The sequence below is a fragment of the Pinus tabuliformis genome, chromosome X (genome assembly GCF_031772625.1).
Source record: "Pinus tabuliformis cultivar Carrire ecotype Pingquan chromosome X, CPIR1, whole genome shotgun sequence".
Lineage (NCBI taxonomy): Eukaryota > Viridiplantae > Streptophyta > Pinopsida > Pinales > Pinaceae > Pinus > Pinus tabuliformis.
In genome coordinates this window covers 872,148,807-872,169,128 of record NC_142308.1, presented here as the reverse complement: position 1 = coordinate 872,169,128, position 20,322 = coordinate 872,148,807, and the positions used below count along the sequence as shown (strand labels likewise).

Here is a 20,322-nt window from a genome sequence, read left to right as displayed (position 1 = left end):
ATCAGAGGATCAGATCGAAGAAAGTGATGGAAAATTTATAGCTTCCCCAGTGGAGTCGCCATTTTGTTGTGTAGGTAAATCCTCTCTGTGGATAGAGATGATCCCTCTAGCACAATGAGTGGGTGTAGCAACAAATGAGACAATCTACAAGATACTTTCCTAGATTACGAAAAAAATGAGAGAAGAGGAAGGAGACCTACCTCGCTCTGATGCTACAATGCACTCCTTTGATGAAGATCTTGATTGCTTGTTCCTTGGGTTGAGTCCTTACTACTCACTGTGTTCGAATACCTGCATAAACGTTCACAGACACAACAAAGAATAAAAGTGCAACAAGAATAATTAAATGTAATCCACTTAACAGATCAAGGAGAATTAAGATAAATGAAGCATTGACACAAGAATTTATATAAAGTGAACTAGAATTTTTATATATATTAATGAACAAAAGAGGAATCATACAACCCAAGCCTTGATGTTAGTAGCCCTCCTTGAGTGAATGTCCAGGCCCAAGCTCAATATCTCCAAGCACTCCTTCTCCAAGCCAAAGAGAATAACATGTAGGCACTATCTCAGCATAAGGGTGCAAATATAAATTAGATACCAGCCATTTGGGAATGGAAGAGGATGAATATATAGGCAAGGAGAGGGAGTTATGATCTCACCATAGATAGGGGAAGGTCCTCATCTCAAGGGGGAAGCTCATTGGGATAAGATCAAAGGGTAATGTTGGGAGAATTCGACCACATCCACAACGAACATCATCCAGCTCATCGTTCTGGAAGCATATAGATCACGAAGCTTCTCCTCCTCTTTGGAAAAAATTTCCTTTTAGGGATCAGCATGAGTATCCAGGAAAAATCCACTCAGGCAGTGAAAGGCTCATATGGTGCAACCTGCCATCAACACGAGTGGGCAATGTCACATTCACACTAACCTAGAAATTAGGGTTTTGAGCTCATTTTCTCAGGGAAGGCTCAAGCATGTTTTCATTAGTTCTTGAGGGAGGATGTGGAATGCATATTAGGATGGCTACACTACATAGTTGTCAAGTTTTTGGCACTTCGAGGTATGACACAGGGAAATGCAGGAGGTGTGAAAAAATATTGTGTAATAGGGGAGCTGGCAAACATAGATGAATTAGTAGATTGGCTCCCAAGAGGAATTTATGACATGGTTCTTCTCAATGAATAAAAAGGAATGCGATGAGGTGAAAAATTAGGACCTAAAAAGTTCAAATGGGCAGAATACTAAGGATCAGGTCGGAAAGGATAAAAAGGAACACTTGGGAAAAATCTTGGATCAAAATGTTCAACAGTGGTAACTAGAGTATGAGGTGAATCGTCCTCCTCGTTCCTAGTAATATATCCAATGCTAATCAATCCAGCAGGTAATCCAATTGTAATTATCAGCTTCCTTCGAGGTGAAGGTGGAGCAGGAGTAGGAGCTATAACATCCGAAGGTGATTTAGGTTGAGAAATATCAAACTCAGTTCTTCTAATTCTGGTTCGGTTGGTTCAGTTTCTAAAATTTCTCTAGTATTAGATTTAGTCTGAACTACTTCAATAATCTCTAGGTCAAAATGAACTAAGCCTGATTCTACTTCTTTTGTTTGATTCACCTCAGTTTCTATTGTCCCATAATGTAAAACTATAGATGTTTCAGGTTGTTCTGAGGTTCCAGATCATGTTGATTTTGACCTTTTAGTTTTTATCTTTTCCAATTGACTAGGTGTATATTCAGGGGGTTTACCCTGCATTCTATGTGACTGCCTTGGTGAATCATCCAGGATGAAATTTTTTATCACAAAATCAAACAATATTCACAATCCAATCCTAAAGCCTCTAAAAATTAAAAACAAATAACTAACAAATGCCAAAATATCTAAGATTCAAACCATGCAAACAAGATTTTCATAGCAAAATCACTAATTGGTTATGAAATCAAACATCACAGAGATCAAAGTGAAAAGTGGCTATCGATAGAGTGAGACGAACTAGTTACGCTGAAAACCTACTTAATGTACATGATCCAGTGCAAGTAAACTTCATTTATGCCATCTCAAATGAAGAACACCCTCCAGAAAGGTCCAAGTGATTCTAGCCAACGTTTATTCTAGGTACAACAAAGAATTCCCCTCCATCGTCACCTCGGGTAAAATCCCTCAGATTATAGTCTCTAAGGTTACCACGTAAAACAATTTAACCTGGGCAGGCAGTTGCATATCAAACGTACATGCAAGGGTTGAGTAACAAAGATCAATCCCCTTGAAAGTTCTTTAACATGGTTAATTTGAGGTTTACTTCCAAGTGACTCCCAAGTACCTTTCAGCACCGTTTTTAGTACGTGTAAATCACTCTACCCTAGCCAATGAGGTGGGGCCAATCACTTCACTGGGTATGATATGATCTCGTGCTTGACTCCTTTGTAAGGTGATCTTTCCAGAGAAAAAATGCAGTAAATGGATTTTTATCCCTATCACAAAATGTTAATGTTTGTTTGCAACTTTAAAAAGTTAACTCACTTCCCTATTCCAAAGCCCTACAACCTGATCTACTGTAGGTGGAAAAGAGCCCTAAAAATAAAAATAAATCTAGACTGATTTTATTAGCATTGATTTTAAGAGTTGTTATTTACTCAAAGGTAATGGACGTGAAACTTGATGGAATTGTGACTTGATGCAAATCCTAATGCAATCGAAAATGAAAATGTTATATTTTCATTTCAATGAATTTCTATCCCTTTTCCTACAATACAGATATCCAATTTTGAATTACCAAAATATTGAAAATAACTTCAAGATTTTCACTTGGCCCAGTAGCACAAAAAATCAAGAAAAGTCTCTTTAAACACACAATCACTCGCAAATTCATAAAATGAAAGTAGAAACCAATGAACACTAAAATGAATTTTCTCTAATTGAATGCTACGAATTCACTTGCAGTAAATAGTACAGTTCATAAACACTTCAGCAACGGAAGAAAAAATGAATTTTCATTTTGAAACTAGCATAAGTATTTTTCATAAACAATGCCCAATCTTGTAAATCATTGTGTCATGCGGAAATAGTCAATTTTGCGGACAAAACCAACCTCCCTAGAAGCTAAGGCTTTCTAGTGACAAACAAGACAATTAAGCACTATCTTTCCCTAAATATGCATTTAGAATACAAGCAACCAGGTGTTTAAAGCATACCTTTAGTCCAACGTTGTTTGTAGCAGTCCAACCTCTCCAATCCAGATGAGCTCCTCCTTCTCTTTGAAACCTGCATTCACTAACAAGCAAACGATTACATAGCACCTGAATAACTCATAAAATAAAACATATTCATCATAAAGACCAAGGAGTATATGAAACAAATTATATATAACAACTTTTTGAGAAAAATGAACTTAATTGTATTAAGTGGAAACAAAATAAACCATTACAACCAGTGCCTTGGTGTTGTGCAGGTCCCTCCCAGGGTCCAGCAAGAGTTCTCCTTTACTTTGATCAGCTCACCCACTTCCAAATGAAGCTAAGAAAGGATGGGAATCTCTCCTTTCAAGCTCTATAAGGGAGTCCTAATTTCAGCAGCATCTACCCTTAGGAATGTTCAGCTTTCAACCTCCCCTCCCTCTGGCCCAATGCTTGTATTTATAATGCTTTGGAGGAAGTTAATCAGGTCCACCATCAATGGGATAAGCCCCTCTTTCAATGGGATAGCTCCCCTCTTGATGGGATAAGTTCCTCTTTCATAGGGATGCATGAACCATCTGGAGGCGCTCAATACACGTCAAACCAACTTCTAGAATGCTCTAGAATCGACCACAAGTAACTTTTTTGAAGTAAAACTCACGCCTTTTGACCTTTAGAGGAGTACGCACCCACCCCTTTACAGACAGAGCATACAAGTACGCAGGTATTGTGAACTTGGGGTGCGTACACGCAGGTAAGGTTAAGAGAAACTGCATAACCAGAGTTAATTGACTTTTTAAGGACTTTCTCTCTTTCTTGGAGTTTGACATGAGGAGCAGAGGTATAATACTTGCCAAGGAGGATAGTGTGACAGTTGATGGAGCCATACTGACTGCAAATAGTCATGGTGACAAATTTTAGTGTAACAGATTTCCCCCTAAAGTGCGAAGCCTGTAGTAGATTAGGGTTTCATATCATCTAGGAAGGGTGAAGCACTTTATCATTTCAAGGATTATCTTGTGGAGAGCCCAGTTGGAACCTGCAAATATTCAACACAAAATACATATATAAGATCATATCATCACTGAGGTAGGCATTCCCATACTCAGATTGAAAACTTTAACTAACAAACTAACTACTGCTCTGATATAGGAATGATTTCACAGTACATCATAATCATAGACTCATGTAGACACAGTATGGACGCAGCCATCTGTTTATGATTAGTCTACTGTATAATGAATACAAAACTCCTCGCAGCCTGGATGGTGGAAACTAGATCCAGGGTCTTCATTTCTACTTCCCGAAATAGTATGATTCTATCCATGCGAATAAATGAGTTGATGTCGAACATGGTAGAAACCACTTGATTACCAGTCGATGATGTAAACTGTTAACAAGTGTGAGAGAGACCACCAGTGATGTCAATGGTTCTCAAAGTACCCAGTACAATCCGTGAGATGTGAATGAATGTGTTGATGTCGAACATATCACGGAATCCTTCGATCGAAAGTCAATGATGTAAACTGTCGTCAAAGGCGAGAAACCTGCCATTGATGCATGCATATTTCAAGGTACTGACGATTTCTAGATCATCTTTCTAGATAATGTGCTGATGTCGATAGAAAGCGATCCGTTGCAGGCAAGCCCACAACACGAAATCATAGATCAAGTTGAAGAAATGTAGCTGTAAGGACTGACTCAGGGATGGTCAAGATGGATGACAAGTATTTTGCAGATGAATGGTTTATTTGCAGTGACCTCTTGAACACATAACGACACAACAGATGGCTTGGTGACAATTGACCCAAAGTTAATACCCGGAAACCGGCTGAAGACTTTCAATGTGGTTTGATCAACTATTAGGCAAAGGATTTCCCAACCCATGTGAATAAAAAGTGTCGTGTTCAAGAGTGGTGATAAGGTTTTTCTGAGACAAAGGATAACAAATAGGCTCATTTTTCTCTCTTTTCCCCCACCATTTCTGGCAAGTACCTCTTTATTTTTTTACAAGCTTGAGGAGGATAACATTTGCTTGATTATAAGCTCATCCTTCGGATGAGTCCAACTTAGTTTAGATTCGAACCCTAAGAAGGAGTGGTCCGTTCCTGTTTGTAATTGAACAGGTCCTTTACTGTGAAATTTTAACAAGTCCAGTATAGGAGAAACTCGGCGTTTTTCAATTTTAGAGAATCTGAAAAACTTAAGAAGACTCCAGGGTTGAACTTTTTCGTAAATTTGTGTCTCCCAAGCCCGAAAAAGTATAAAATAATACTTGAGAGAACCACTTGATCTTTTACGAAGAAGGAGTACTTTCATAATTAGTGTCTTTGACCTGAAAAGTAAAAAGCGATCAAGGACACGTTGTTTTATTTCCAATATCGAATTTGAAACGACAAAAATCCGGCAATCTTTTCATGTTTTTACGGTCAGAAAAGGGCTATAAGAGGATCGCCTTTTAATTCCGTTTTAACGAGTGTAAAAGAAACGCTCGGCAATCTTTTCATGTTTTAGGAGTCAGAAAAGGGCTTAAAGATGACTCTGATGTTTTTGTTTGTGAAAAATGACAATTTTCCCTGAAAATCCTTTATCCTGCACAAAAACCAACACATTACTCATACCTGTTTAAAGATAGATAAAAATACTTTGAAAAATACCTTTTCATGGTGAAAAATAAACAAATTTACCATTTATTTACCCAAAAAACCTATAAAAAGGGCTTTTACCAATTCATTTTTGCCATTTTACTGTTGAGGAGAGAAAAGGGGCTTTTGGCAAGAAACTTCCCGTGGACATTGCGGAGAATCCGACCGACGAAATCGAACACTGTCTCTTTCAGGTATTCTACAACATCCTCCTCTTCATTTTCATCCATTTAGAATTTGTTTTTAGGCCCTAGTTTCATTTTTTGTAGGCTTTGGGGTTTCAAGGTCCGCCTTTCGGGGTACGCAGGTGCTCCACTAGTGACCTGCGTACCTCGACATTTTCTCAGTTGGGAAAATGGCGGGCGTACGCACCTTGCCTTAAAGGAACCCACGTACCCATGCTCTGTTCCTAATGGCGGGGTGCGTACTCCGCGCAAAGGGTTTACAAACCCCAAATTCTCCAAATTGGACCAATAAATTTTGATTTTATGGATTCTAATGGATGTTTTCTGGTGTGTAGATTGCCCACCATGCTTGATTGGCGCGAGAGAGAACACGAAGATGTTGATTTGGCCGCCATTAATCATCAACCATCCATTGATGCTTTGAAGGCATGCGGCCTTTACAAATACTGGGCCATACCTGGCATGAGGGCCCAGGTGCGCTTTCTAGAGTGGATGGTAGAGAGATGGAACGTCCAGGACCAGTGCTTTTACATTGGAGGGCACCAGCTCGAGATAGAGCCCTCAGATATTTATTTCCTCACTGGTTTGCCCAAGAGAGGCGAACACTTGACTCTGTTCGGGACTAGGCCGGGTGGCCAGTCCATCGCTAGTCTCCGACAAGAGTGGTGTAACACTCAGTCTCAGGAGAAAGGGATAGAGATCAAAACTATATCCCGACCTGAACTTATGGTGATTGCTTTTACAGTTACCAGACTTTGCGGGGCTGCCGCTTTACACATTGCCACTGGATCCCAGATGCGGATGGCGATTAATTGATATCGGGGCACCATTTTCAACTGGTGTGATGTTGTGTTGGCCAATTTAAAGGGCCAACTGACTAGAATAAAAAACGGACAGCTAAAGACTTTTGGTTATGGGCCTTTAGTTGTGAGTTTTGCTTTAGAGAGGGTTCCGATGCTGATCCCACAGCAGCTCACTGTTGAGGTTGGGCCTCCTCGAGAGCCTAAATTGATGTGATGGGTTGCGGTTATAGCCCGCCATCCTGACGAGGGCACGGAAGTTGTCTGATTTACTCCGGAGTACTTTCACTGGTTGGAGGACCAGATCTTTTCTATAGAGGATTTTCCTTATGCCGGAGTTGATTTTCGTGGAGATCCGGACATGGTTCTTCCGCCGAGAGAACAATGGGATGACACAGGTACTTCATTTTCACAAGTTTTTAAATTATCTATTTTTTTTTGTTTTTATATCGTCTCAAAACTGACAGTAATTTTTTTCAAAATGCAGATGTAGGCCCACGCCGTCCAGCCAATCTCCGACCTTTCGAGAGGAGACTACCAGTTGCAGCAGCACCGGCCCCACGGGACGAGGCCACAGAGACCCTAGCTGAGTTGGAACAAGACCTAGAGCGTCTTACAGCAGACATACCAGAGACTACTATAGATGATGTTCCTATCAGGCTTCAGCGCTATGTAGTCGCAGTCCTAGGACCTTTTAGGAGGTTCTTGTGTAGGGTGGCTCGTGCAGTGGTGTCGTATAGAGAGCATCACCAGTGATTGGATGGTCATTTTTGTAGACACATGTGACATTTTTGTTTTTTGTACTTATCATTTTTGCCGATCATAAGGTGTTTTTCAACCTATGATCGAAGACGATGTATTTTTTGACACACTCCTATCTATATATATCATTATTACCGGCTTATCTTGTTAAACATGTGTGATGAAATGTTTTTAAATTTACATGTATGATTATTGCAAATGTCTGTCTAACATTCGAGAAGCAATTGCATCTGCTAATGTATTTAAAGACCTTGGAATATGCTGATATTCAATATAATCAAATTCATGTTCCAAGGGACGCACTCTCAAAAATAACCTTAATAACACTGGATTTCTAATGGCATAGACTCTATTTAGCTGTAATACAACGAATTCAGAATCCAACCTCACGATCAAACTCCGAATCCCAAATGAAATAGATTCAGACAATAACTCAATCACTGCACTGTATTCTGCAATGTTGTTTGTTGTTTGACCGAGGCTTACCCCATGCATAGAAACTAACTTGTCAGAGGGCGAATAGATAACCCAAGCCGCGAAAGAGATATTCCGTGTACTACGACAAGCGCCATCAGCAAATCCAATGTATGTTTGGAGAGGCATCGACATCTGCAAACATCAAGGGTAAAACCAAGATAAGCAGAATAATGACGAAAAACACACTTTCTAAGCTAAGCACACTGTCTAAACTAACAAACACACCAGCTAGAAAAAAAAACCTAACCTAACTAAAATCTCCATACCCATCATTTAAGCATAATACCTCTTTAGGTAAAGTCCATTTCTGGGTTTACCCAAAGAGTCCCCGTCAAAGTCTACCAGCTCATAGGCCCCTTTTGCTAGCTTTCGCTTGACAATGTAGGGCCCATGCCACATGGGAACGAATTTTCCAGCACCTAATTTATCGTTAGCTTGATCATATAATAGCACTAGGCCTCCTTCCAAAAAATTTCAAGGGGTCACATTTCGATCATACTGAGCGTTCATACGTTTTGCGTGAGCCTCGATTGCCAATGCAGCATCACGTCGAGTCTCATCTAATTGATCTAAGTATAATAAACGCTTCTCCTCTTCGGAAGTAGTTGGAAGTAATTCGACGGCCATTTAAAGTGACGGGATTTCGCATTCAATGGGCAGCACAGCTTCCAAACCATAAACTAGTTGGAAAGGAGTGAACCCTGTTGATGTTTTCACTGAGGTTCGGTACGCCCAAAGCGCGGAAAATAACTTGTGCCAATTCGACCGATGAATACCAATGATTCGTCGGATCATGATAACTAAAACTTTGTTGATGGATTCAACCAGACCATTCGCTTGTGGCTAATAAGGAGTTGAGCTATCGTGACGTAAACCAAGCTGGCCTGTAAGTTCTGTCATCATAACGTTTCGAAAATGGCGCCCATGGTCAGTGATTATCGCTTGTGGGACACCAAACCTAGCAATAATGTGATTGAATATGAAAATTGCAGCTGTCTTGCCGTCTGCCTCGAATGTAGGCATCGCCTCGGCCCACTTAGTAAAATAATCTATCGCAAGGATGATATACACATGCCCCCTAGCCGAGTGAGGGTTACATGTAATAAAATCGATACCCCATTTGGCAAAAGGACCAACGGCAATTATAGGGTGGAGAGGAGCAGGTGGAGCACGCATCTTGCGATTAAACACTTGACAGTTGTGGCATTTCCGGACCACAGTAATACAATCTTTAAATAAGGACGGCCAGAAGTAGCCAACGCGCAATATCTTTTGGGCTGTGGCATACCCAGACATATGACTGCCACACGCTCCAGAGTGACAGTCATTCAAAACCCTTTCAGCTTCCTCGTGAGTTAAACAAAGTCGAAAAACCAAGTCTGCCCCACGGCGATAAAAAGTATCTCCAATAATTTTGTACTGTTGGGACTGGAACCGAATTTTCCGACGTTCTGACTTTGAAACTTCGGGCCGAAAGGATTGGGTCTGGAGATAGACGATGATATCTCCATACCACAGATCTAAAGTGCTGATGAGAAACAAAGATTCGTCCGCAATGGGTTCCTTTGCCACAATTTCCGTGTCAGCACGCGGGAAGTCACACATTAACTCTGCAAAAACTAAAGATTTCTTAGACTTAGATTTCTCAAACTCCAAGTCGAACTCTTGCAGGATAAAAATCCATTTGGAGTACTTGCCCCCTAGCAGTTGTATAGTCAAAATGTAGATCATAGGGTTGCAATCCGAAATGACTGTAGTTTTGCGGAGTAGAATGTAGTGACGAAAACGTTGGACAACTTGAATGGCCGCCAATGCCAATTTCTCCACATGTGAATATTTGAGTTCAGTTGGATTTAACGTCCGACTAAGGTAATAGATCACATGTTCCGTTCCGAATTCATCTTCTTGTACTAAGACCATTTCGATGGTGGAATGAGCGGTGGCAAGGTACAAAAAGTAATCCTGGTTGTAGTTGGGAGGATGCAGCAATGGTGCATGGGTCAACGCGTGCTTGAGTGCATCAAAAGATTTCTGAGCTATCTCATCCCAAGGGAATTGAGCGTTCTGTTTCAACAACCAGGTAAAACCCTTTGTAACCTCGGCGTAGTTAGGAATGAATTGTCGTAAAAAGTTTGCTTTCCCCTGCAAATTTTGGAGTTGGCGAAGACTCGAAGGAGGAGGCAATTTGATGATAGCTTCTACCTTCGAGGGATCGACGCGAATGCCGACTTTCGAAACTACAAATCCCAGTAATCGACCTACTTCTATATAGAAGACACATTTGTGTGGGTTCAACCGAATACGATAATGCCTACACCTCATGAAGATTGCTCATAAATGGACAAGGTGATCAGCTCGATGTAATGAATGAGCGGGCAAATCATCGAGATACGGTTGCACAATGTGTTTGATGTCATGAAACGCATAAGACATCGCCCTTTTAAAAGTTGCTCCGGCATTCTTAAGCCCAAAAGGAAATTTGCAATAAGAAAATGTCCCCCATGGACAAATGAAAGCCGTTTTTGGTTGATCGGCAGGTAGAATATTGATTTGATTGTAACCGGAAAAACCGTCCATAAAGGAAAATATTTCACTGCCGGCACAATCGTCAATTATTTGATCGATATAGGGTGTTGGATAGTTGTCCTTGGGACAAGCTCGATTGATATCCCTATAGTCGATGCATATTCTTATTGTTCCCTGTTTTTTGTTAACCGGAACAATATTCGATACCCAATCCGTTAACGGGATCAGATAAATGAAACCCGCTTTCAACAGCTTCTCAACTTCTGCTTTAATTGTAGCCACTTTTCGTGGGTGAATCTGACGCAAACGTTGCCGGACGGGTTTAGCGTCCGGGTAAGTTTTGATCTCATGGACAACAATTGCGGGATCAATTCCTGGCATTTCCTCATAGGACCAGGCAAACACGTCGCGGAATTCTTGAAATAGGGCCTTGTATGTCTGAATTTCGTCATCTGAACATGAGGCACCTATATGAATGTGCTCAACAATTCCGGGCTTGACTGAAATGTCAATGGGAATAGTGCGAGAGATGTTTCCCAAATTCAGCTCTGAATCAGGATGTTTCATTGGATTCTGAGCTTCTTTGACATATTCAGCTGTAAAGATTGATGAGAAATCGTTTTCAAAACGATCATCCTCAGGTAAAAACGAAGATCTGTGATGGAGATCTTCCCATGGTAAATCGTCTACACACAAGACTTCACGAAGTTGCTCGTCAGATGACACAACTTCGGGAAACACTATTAACTCTGAGGTTGACGTGAAAAGTGATTCCTCACGGACCACATTCATTTGGTCGATTTTGGTTGAACTCGGGTCGGTAAAAGACTGCACGACTTCATAGGCAATTTCATACGAAATCAAAGGCATAGTATCACCAAATGAGTCTATCTCAGATTCAAAAGGAACGATCCAAGGATCGTCATAAACAATGGTGTCTGAAGTAATCATATGAATAGATGCAAATGAAGACAAGGCGTTGATTGGAGGAAAAGGAAAAGTTCCCAGTAAACCGACATCTTTAACTAATCCTACTCCAACATCCTTATAAGGGATAGTCGTTTTACCGACATGCTGGATACTCTCTGAAGAGGTTGGGTCGGATGAAAAGTAAGCCAGCTGGTCTATGGTTACGATCTTTCCATTATGTGGAAACTTTATTACTCGGAAGACCGATGAAATGACCGCTGTCATAGCGTAAGACCAACTTCGACCCAAGAGAAGGTTGTAGTCTAGAGGGGCATCAACCACCTCCACATCTAGACTAACGGTTTTTCCTTCAACCCCTATAGGCAAATCCTGTAGAATGCCAAACGGATGAAACCCACAACCATCAAAGGCCTTAAGAATTGTCAGGGATTGATTTAGTGAAGCTCCCTCATCAATTGCAGTCCTATGAATAGGCCTGTTTTTGACTATCACTGGGATCTGGAAAGCCATTTGATGAGGTAAACGCGGTGTACTATTTTCTAGATCAAAGATTATTAGGTTCGGGTCCTGAACATCAACAGCTCCTATAGCCGACAAGAGTAATTTGCGTTGTGCTGGGCATGATTGCAGCACTTCCAAAGCCGACATTGTTGAGGGTGAAACAGCTAAATCCTCAACAATGTTGTAATTCTGGGCTGCTCTCGCATGTGGATTGAAAGCAGACCTTCGAAGTACACCCTTGGCGGGCGGTTTGATTACTAAGTCCGGGTTAGGTTTCTTGATCTGTAGTGGATCGGAACCGGGAGCTGAGGTTGATGGATTAGAATGAGAAGATTCTGCTTCTTTGCCATCAACGGGACTTTTACTACCATAATCTTGCGATCGAGTCACAATCCGTACATGAGACATCATCAATATGGGTTCTTCACTGGCACTCGAGGAAGAACCTATCATCTTACTCTCCTGCTTTGGAAATGGATCTTTCAAAACAACAGGAGTTGGGGAACCCTTGACGATTTTCACAACCTCGGCCCGATGAGGGCAATCTCTTGTAAAGTGATCCTCTTCACAAATAAGACAAGGATATCGAGGTTTGCGCTTTTCGTCATTGGTTTCCGACTTTTCATTTTTTTCCTTTGGAGCTTTGTCTGCTTTATTCTTCTTCTTACCTTTCTTCTTCCCACTGGGTTTTGATTTAGCCGTAGATGACTCTACAGCGTGAATATCGGCGGAAACTTCAGCAGAAGATTCTCCTGTCGGGGAGTCTGGTAAGGTTATAATAGGAGAAGAATTCTTTGAGGATTTCTTCTTACTTTTAGTGTTCACCGTACCAATCATACCATCAGCGGCATGAGACCCTGAAGGAGCAACAGCGATTTGATTTGACTTAGGAAGATCTGGGATCTTTTCGTGTAACGTACCTGACTGAGTGTAAACTAAGTCAAGGTACTGCGCTTGAGCAATCACTTGCTCCTCAGTAACTACTCCGGCCTTAGCTACGTCTTCAGTAATATTTGGTAACAATGATTTAACAAACCATTCAGCTAAGATTTGGTCCGGGATAAAAACTTTCACTAACCGCCTTCGACGTCTCCATTCATGAATATGATTAGAAATATAAGTGGACGTCGATTGTTTTAATGAAGTTAGTAACTCCGTGCCATTATCATATCTGACCGGCAACTGAAAATGAGTTAAGAACGAGGTAGCTAACTGGCTAAAATTATAAAAAGAGGCCCATGGTAACTCAATGTACCACTTGGCCGCGAGACCAATGAGAGTACGCTGGAAAAGACGTAAGCGGATCGAATCATCCGAGATGGAATTAGAGGCACACCAGAGGTGGTAAGTCATCACATGATTCGACGGGTCCTCTCCAGACTTACCTTCGAACTTGGGTATGTCACTGGGCAACTTATTTGGCATTGGCGACCAAAACGGAAGATAATTTATTGGATCGTTCGTTAGGCGAGACAAGTCTGGTAAATCCAAAGTTGCGATAAATGGTAATTGCCGATTAGGATCCTAAAAACTCTGGGTCACGAGACCAGTCCCAGGAGGAGGATATCCAGGATAACTAGGAATAGGAATCGCATTTGGGATATTGTATCCTCCCTGAAAACCAGGATTAACCGGACCGTACTAGGGTTGTTGTGGTTGTTGATAAGTGTACCCAGGATACGGTTGATACTGATAAACTGGCTGCTGGACAGCAGGCCCGTATTGGTACTGTCCTTGGTACGGTTGATAAGTGAATTGTGGTTGACTGGTGACAACCGTACTTAAACCAGTTTGTCCTACAAGCATCTGAACCGTAGTTTGAATCGTGGATCCAGAAAATGGTAAATATGTCTGAGGAGTAGTTACAGGGACAGTAGAAACCGGAGCTGTCGATACTCCAGAAGTAAGTGTGGTAGACTGAACAGATGTTACAGTAGTTGCAGCAGTCGTTTGAGATGGAGTACTAGGTGTAGGCCCAGACTGAGAAAATACTGAAGGTACATAAGTTTGAACATTAGACTGGACTGGTTGCTGGGGTGAACCAGAAACTAAAGGTTGTCCGGTTGAGATGACAACTATACACTTGGCTGCAAAACCTGTTGAACTTGTGATGGATCCCACACTATGTTCATTCCGGGGTATTGACCCATAACAGGTTGAGGATATTGAGATCCATAACCGGATTGAGGGTAGGATTGATAACTGAAAGGTACATTTCCCGTACCTTGAACATAAGATTGACCTTGGGGTGGTTGATAACCTTGACTCGAGTACTGGCCTTGGGGTAGATACCCTTGAGGTAAGTACTGATACTGGGGTTGACCTTGAGGTATAAATTGATACTGAGGTTGACCTTGGGGTACATATTGAGGTTGGGGTTGACCTTGAGGAATGTATTGTACCACGGGTACATACTGTCCTTGAGGTTGCCCCCAAGACGCAATTTGTGTACCTTGAGGTTGCCCCCCAGGCGTTAATTGAGGCTGCCCCCCAGGTGGTAACTGGCCACCTTGAGGTTGAGAACTGGGAATTGAACCTGACATCATGTAAATGTCTCCTACGCCCAACGGTTTATTACCATTGTTTCCAGTTAATAACCCATGTTCAATGGGTTGAGGAGATGCTCCTGCAAAAGTACCAGAAAGTGACTGATACCTAGAGGGAACAGAAGGACCGTCGTACAAAAAAGATTCATGAGATTGAGTAAACATGGACGACTGACCAGACATATTTACAGGAGTATAAATATCTCCAGGTGGATAAGGAGCACGAGGTGGAGAAAAACTTGACCCCGAGTTGTCCAAATAATTAGTTAACGAAAGATACCAAGTAGTACTTCTAGGTGGACTGTAAAAAATGGATTCACGCTCCCTTAGATCAATAATAGGTTGATCTTTAGGGATAGGGACCTATTTCTTCTTCTGGAGCAAGTTCTTCAATAGAAATCAAACCAGAAGGAAGGTTTTCGGTGATGACTCTTTCTACCCTAGGTGAATCAGGAGCACTAGAAGTTGGAGTAACAGGTTCATATATTTCAGGTTCTTCGCCTATATCACTAGTAGATGAAAAACTACCAGCAAGCTCGGAAACTGCAATACCTTTGGGATTATAACCTGTTTCTAGACTTTGGTAATCAGGATGAACTACCAACGAAGACTCTCCTTCTTCAGGTGAACCTACTTTACTGCCACTAGGAGTTACAAGGACTTTCAAACCTTCGTAATGACTCGAGACGTCTTCAGGAGGTTGGCCCCAAAGTCTATGGGACTTCCTCAACAAATCGGCCACGGTTACAATCTCAGGTGACTGGCCCCGAAGTCTACGGGACTGTCTCGGTAATTCAGCCACAGTTAAAAACTTTTAACTACTGCACACGCAAACAAAGTAAAATCTCAAAGCAAACCACCTAAAGTCTCTAAAGAACCAAACAAATTCGAATCACACGCCTAAAGAATCTAGGGCGTCAAACCATACACAAACAGTAGCCTTCCGGACCGAAAACACTAGTTGGTGATGAAATCCAACATCGTCGAATTCAGTACAGAAGTGGCAGGTGGAACAGTTACCCCGGCAACCTGCTTAATGAATAGACCGACACAAGTTCCTCCACTTTAACCGTCTCGAGTGAAGTGAACCCCCCGGAAAATCCAAGTGAGTCTAGCCGACGTCTGCTCCAGGTACAGTGGGATCTTCCCTCCACCGTCACCTTGGGTAGAACCCTAAAGATAATGGTCACTAAGGTCACCAACAACAACAAATATACCTGGGGGAACAGCCTACGATCCGATAGCACGCAAGGGCAGAGTATCAAGCTCAATCCCCTTGTCGGCTCCTTGACAATAATCCAAGGTTCACCGACAAGTGACCCCCGGCTCCTCGACAATAATCCGAGGTTTACCGTTTGTAGTACATGCGTATCTGGCGTCGTTCCCAATGAAGGAGGATTGATCCCCTCACTGGTTTGGACACGATCTCGTGCTTCTCCTTTAAGATGATCTTTCCCAGAGCATAAATGTAACTATTGGATTTATCCTATCACAAGATGAGCTACTTGTTTGGTTTTGCTGTCTTGGAGAGTTAATTACTCTCCTACTCCAAGACACTAGCCTGATCTATATTGGTGTTTTAGAGCCCTAGTAAATAAAAAGTTACAAAGTAAATTTTACTTTAAGCGTTAATTTTATGGCTTTTCTTTAGGACAAAAGGTAGTGGAGATGAAACTGATGGTGTGTAGACTCGACTCAAATCCACTAAAAAGATGCACCTAGGATGATTTAAACTATTTTTCTTTTTTCAATGAATTCCCTAGCTAAGAGAGTTGGAGAATGCAAAATTGATATAAAGACAACTTTCTTGGCAATGAAAATCAAAGAAACAATCTCTTTAACTTTTCCAAAGCATATAACACATGACCACTAATTATTTCACAAAAATTCCTTTCTCTTTTCAAAGACTTCAAACGCTACTAAAACAAACTTTTCTTCAAAAGAGATTTTTGTATTTTTTCCTATATTAACAAAGCATGTAAAACTACTTAACAAAAATCAATTTTTAAAAAAATCTATGACAATCAAATCAATTTTACCTAAAAGCAAATCTAAGAGAAATTCACCTAAAAGAAAATCTAATGAGGTAAAAGCTTACCAAGTATAATTCCAGGATATTTTACTCAGTTACAATTCAACCAAGGACTAGTTCATGCAGAATCATAAACCAGTCAAAAACAAAAATCAAAATCTTTGTTCTTTTTTTTAAGAATGAAATTCACAGCTTTAACAAACAAGCTTTGTCGAAATTCCGCAAAGAGACAACACAAAGGTAGGTTTCTCACACAGGGGGATTTTATGAAAGGTCCGACTCCTAAGAAGACTGAAAAGACCAGGGACATCCAAGGTTTTACAACTTCTAAAGCCAAAGTCACTACAGGACCAATGCAAAAATCAAACCTAGGGCTAGAACTTCTATGAATTTCACTAAAAGCCTTGATACTAATGAAACAAGCTTAGATGAAGACTTTTGACAGGTAACCAGTGGATCTGGGTAGCAAAATACAAATTATAAACAAAATCTAAAAGGCAAAAGGAAAAAATTGGAAATTTCTCAAATTTTGACAAGGTACGCAGGCAGCCTGTTTGCACAGGTGCGTGTACGCTCTGTGTACAAGGCTACAGTGCGCACATGTACGCACTGTGCTTAACGCAGAGGGTGCGTACTGCTAGCAAAACCAAGAAAAATAAAATCTAACTTAACCCTAAGCTATTCCACCCAAATTCACAGTCAATCAGCCAAAATCCAGAAAGAAATCGACTTTTCTCAAATCAAAGTATCAATCAAAATAGAAATCAATCAAATCCATGGATTCCCCAGCGGAGTCGCCATTTTGTCATGCGGAAAGAGTCAATTTTGCGGACAAAACCGACCTCCCTAGAAGCTAAGGCTTTCTAGGGACAAACAAGACAATTAAGCACTATCTTTCCCTAAATATGCATTTAGAATACAAGCAACCAGGTGTTTAAAGCATACCTTTAGTCCAACGCTGTTTGCAGCAGTCCAGCCTCTCCAATCTAGATGAGCTCCTCCTTCTCTTTGAAACCTGCATTCACTAACAAGCAAACGATTACATAGCACCTGAATAACTCATAAAATAAAACATATTCATCATAAAGACCAAGGAGTATATGAAACAAATTATATATAACAACTTGTTGAGAAAAATGAACTTAATTGTATTAAGTGGAAACAAAAGAAACCATTACAACCAGTGCCTTGGTGTTGTGCAGGTCCCTCCCAGGGTCCAGCAAGAGTCTTCCTTTACTTTGATCAGCTCACCCACTTCCAAATGAAGCTAAGAAAGGATGGGAATCTCTCCTCTCAAGCTCTATAAGGGAGTCCTAATTTCAGCAGCATCTACCCTTAGGAATGTTCAGCTTTCAACCTCCCCTCCCTCTGGCCCAATGCCTGTATTTATAATGCTTTGGAGGAAGTTAATCAGGTCCACCATCAATGGGATAAGCCCCTCTTTCAATGGGATAGCTCCCCTCTTGATGGGATAAGTTCCTCTTTCATAGGGATGCATGAACCATCTGGAGGCGCTCAATACACGTCAAACCAACTTCTAGAATGCTCTAGAATCGACCACAAGTAACTTTTTTGAAGTAAAACTCGCGCCTTTTGACCTTTACAGGAGTACGCACCCACCCCTTTACAGACAGAGCATACAAGTACACAGGTATTGTGAACTTGGGGTGCGTACACGCAGGTAAGGTTAAGAGAAACTACGTAACCAGAGTTAATTGACTTTTTAAGGACTTTCTCTCTTTCTTGGAGTTTGACATGAGGAGCAGAGGTATAAGACTTGCCAAGGAGGATAGTATGACAGTTGATGGAGCCATACTGACTGCAAATAGTCATGGTGACAAATTTTAGTGTAACACATTGCTTTTCACACATAAAACAATCTTTCACAAAAGAGCAAACTGAACTCAAGGCCTAATCTGATCGAAAGAAGAAAGACTGACAGACTACAAGGCAAGACCTGTTATCACCCCAAGAAACTCACCTAGGTTGTATATCAGTGATGCTCAGGAACATTAAAAATTCAACAGTTTTGTTGGATAAAATGATGGATAAATGGAAGATGTGCAGCACCTTTAAGCCAGATAACCACTCCTACTATGATTTACCCCACACATGGGTGAAGATCCCCAAACTACAAGGCTTTCAACCACCAACTACTCACAACTTAAAGTAAAAATGATGATGGAGAAGACTGATTGCACCAGAAGATGCACAAGGCTCTGTGATGGCCAGATGCAACCAGTTAGAAGGTCTGCAAGACTACTATTCCATATACACCGAGGATGACAACTCTCTGGTATTAGAATAACAACAACCTGCAAGCAATTTTCAATGAACCACAAAATTTTAACATAGAGGTGGGATGACAGCCCCTCAAATGCAAAATATTAACAGCACATCAACTAAATGCAAAGCAGGCAGAGCCTAGAACATAGAAGAAGTGAAAAGCGAGCAGGTGATAGCAAAAGAAGCTTGTATTAGTTGGAAATCAAGACCAGAAGCTGCAAGTCTCATAGTATTTACAGTCTCCAGAAGTTAAAAGGCTACAATAAGCTCTCATTCATCAAACACTCATCAATCCCATTACATCTGTTTTTTCAGTATATATGGTGTTTCATTACACAATCTCTCTATTAGCTATGCGTGGAGGAGCCCATAAATGGCCACCAACCACATTTACATTCAGGAATGGGCCGTTGATACAAATCTAGCTGTGCTGTAAATGGATTTGACCACTCTGTTGCTCTGCAGTCCTCCTCTGAGCAGGTGGCATGAAATACCAAAGGAGCCATAACCATTGAATGCTCTACATTGATAAACGGTGTCCTGCTTCCTCCTCGGCCATACTTTTGATTAATGGCAGCTGCCGAATCATTAAAATGGCTCAATCATGGTTGTTTGGCTTTAAAACAGTGAAACACTGCTACACTGTTCATTCCCGCCCATCACTGCTTCATCTTTGGCTTTAAAAGGTGTCCATCAACCATTGATCTTCCCTAAAGAAATCGAACGGTTGAGGTGAATATCAGAAGCCCTTTCTTGACTGTCCTTTAAGTCCCGATAGAATGGTTGTTTTGGAAACGTACATAGGATGCGTGGCATAGTTCTATTTGCATCGGGCTCGCTTGTACGAAAACCACTTGCTGAGAAAAAGCGGTCCGATAAGGTTGGCAGTTTCCTTTGTATTTGAAAACACATAAACTGCTGCAAAATACAGGAAATTTGCTTTTGGCGGACTTAAAAACATATATATTTTACTTCCCGGACCCCATCGGGTCCAGTATTCATCGCTATCGACATCCTCCCAGGCTTAGTTTTTTATTTCTTTATATTTCCTTTAACAAAGAAAATGCGCCCAAAACCAATGAAAATGGCTCAGTGCGGACTTGAAATTTTAATAAAAATCATTTATAGTTCCATCGGGTCCGACCCTCGTCGCTATCAGCACCCACCAGGCCTCCTTTGTATTTTCTTTATATAAAGAAAATACATAAAAAACAACGAAACAAAGATGGGCGCAGATTTGAAATATTATGCAATGGATTGCTGTATTGTCGTCGGGTCCGGCCCATCGGGTCGCAAACATAAAAGGCCCATGCTCCATTGTAAATTCTGATAGCGATACGCTAATGCGATATCAGTGATCGCTCATCGGCGATGTATCATGTCGCTGCCGCTGCCTCCCTCGACTTGCGATATGCCGACACGATCTGGACTGTTGATAGGCCAGATCCAACGGCT

The 20,322-nt window shown here is 41.2% G+C and overlaps 1 pseudogene; it reads right to left on the bottom strand.

Annotated features, from left to right (window-relative positions):
* Window positions 1-274: 274 nt before the first annotated feature.
* LOC149142477 (uncharacterized) overlaps window positions 275-20,322 on the bottom strand; it is a 45,918-nt pseudogene continuing 25,870 nt past the window's right edge.